The sequence below is a fragment of the Cynocephalus volans genome, chromosome 10, assembly GCF_027409185.1.
Source record: "Cynocephalus volans isolate mCynVol1 chromosome 10, mCynVol1.pri, whole genome shotgun sequence".
Lineage (NCBI taxonomy): Eukaryota > Metazoa > Chordata > Mammalia > Dermoptera > Cynocephalidae > Cynocephalus > Cynocephalus volans.
The window spans coordinates 95794018-95796219 of NC_084469.1; positions in this window are offsets into that span (position 1 = coordinate 95794018).

The following is a 2202-nucleotide window of genomic DNA, read 5'->3' on the forward strand; positions in this document are numbered from 1 at the left end:
CTTGTAACGTCAAAGTCAAGGGTTCAGATGTCTGTACCAGTCAGCCGACAAAAATAGTGTCTGGCATATAGCAGGTGCTCAATATATGGAGAGATTATTACTGAATATCTGATGGAAGAGTCTGAGGCAGTTTACAATTGTAGCCTTTAAAGACCCAGACTAAGATGTGGCTTTGCCAATGTCTGGGCAGGTTGCTTCCCATGTCTGAGCCTCAGAAAATGGAGTCAACGGGAATGCATGATAACATGCAAAGAGGAGCTGGCCGCTTAGCTCACTTGGTTAAAGCACAGCGTTGTAACACCACTGTCAAGGGTTTGGATCCCTGTATCGGCCAGCCGCCAAGAAAAAAATGCAAAGAGCTTGATCTGGCAGTTTCTAGGAGAGTTAGGGCTCAGCACTCTTAACCACTGAACGTCATGGATCCCTCACCACCCATCCCCCAGCTTCAACAATTAGCAACTCACAGTCTATTTTGCTGTCTTCTCCCCCATGCCCTCCCCATCATTTTATTTTATTTATTCTTTGGTGGCTGACCAGTACAGGGATCAAACCTTGGATCTTCGTGTTATGAACACCACCCTCTAACCAACTGAGCTAACAGGCCAGCCCCAAATCATTTTAAGCAAACCCTATACCATTTCTTCTGTAAATAGGCTTGGGACTTGTTTCTAATTAATAACGACTCCTTAAAACATAGACACAATACCATGATCACACAAAATCTTCAACCTATGACAGTTGCAAGAATCTACACATATGATAACATTTCATAGAACCACACACAGACACACACAGGCGTGTAAAAACTGGTGAAGTTCAAGTAATGCCCGAGCCTGAGTGGATTACATGGTACCGACATCAATTTCCTGGTTTCCACACACGCTGCGGTTATACAAGCTCTTATCATTGGGGGAAGCTGGGGAAAGCGTACACTAAACTATCCGTACCATTTTCTTTTTTCTTTTTTTTTTTAATGATGACTGGTAAGGGGATCTTAACCCTTGGCTTGGTGTTGTCAGCACCACGCTCAGCCAGTGAGCTAACCAGCCATCCCTATATGGGATCCGAACCCGGGGCCTTGGTGTTATTAGCACCGCACTCTATGAGTGAGCCACGGGCCGAACCCTAAAAAATTATAATTAAAAACAAAACCCAACCCCCTGCAGAATCAGCATGGCCAGAACTAGGGTAAGGCGTGTAAAATTAATTTGTGCAATTACAGAGTAGGATTCTGCGTTTACCTAAAATTTAGATACCTCGTCCATCCTGGGTTACCTTTTGCATTAGCTTTTACTTCTTAAAATATTGCACTAAGATATGTACCTTGATGACTGAGGTTTTCTTAAGGTTTTTTTTTTTTTTTTTTTTTTTTGTGCCCTCTTAAATTTTGCCTAATTTCTGCCCCGAAAATTACAACCTCAGGGAGCGGGCTTTGAAATACACATTTTATCCTCTCACTTCCCGCTTTTGACGTAAGAAAGTTTGCACTCCGTTTCTTGTGAGCACTGGGGAGCCATGAATAGCTCTTGAGCAGCGGAGGTCCCGGGTAGTGCGGGTTCCCAAGCTTTACTGTAGGTAGGCAGGCGGCACTGTGGTGGCAGGGGCATCCCCCTGCAAAATGGAGAAGGCTGCACGAGCTCCGGGTGGGGGTCCCGCATTCCTCCGCCTTGAGCCGGCCGGAGGGGTGCTGAGCCCACTCCCCATCTGCGCTCCAGGACCCGGATGTGCAGCTCGAGGGGCGTCTGGACCCGCCGACTATGCACCAAGCTGCGCTGCAAGTCGCCTCACTGCAAGCACCGGCGGCCGCTGCGGTTGAGCAACCGTCCCCTCCCCCGACGCCGCCGGGAGCCAGGCACGCACCTGGCGGCCGCTGCGCGCGACACCTGGCTGTATTGTTGTCGTCGCCACCGCCCCCTCCCTCCCTCTCCCCCTCTCCAGACGCGACCCAGCAGCTGCCCCGAGCTGTGCGGGGCTCGTGCCCCTTTAAGAAGCCAGAAGCCGCCAAGGGTGGGCGTGGTCCCTGAGAGCGAAAGCGGGGGGGAGGGGAGGTGCCGGACGGCTCCGATTGGCTCGAAGCCCGGGCGGCGGCCACGCCCGCCTGCGCAGTGCGCAGCAGCGCGCGCCGCGGGGAGGGAGGAGCGCGCGCGGGTGCTAATTGGCCCGGACGGCGGCCCCGCCCGCGAGTGGCGGGCGGTCACGTGA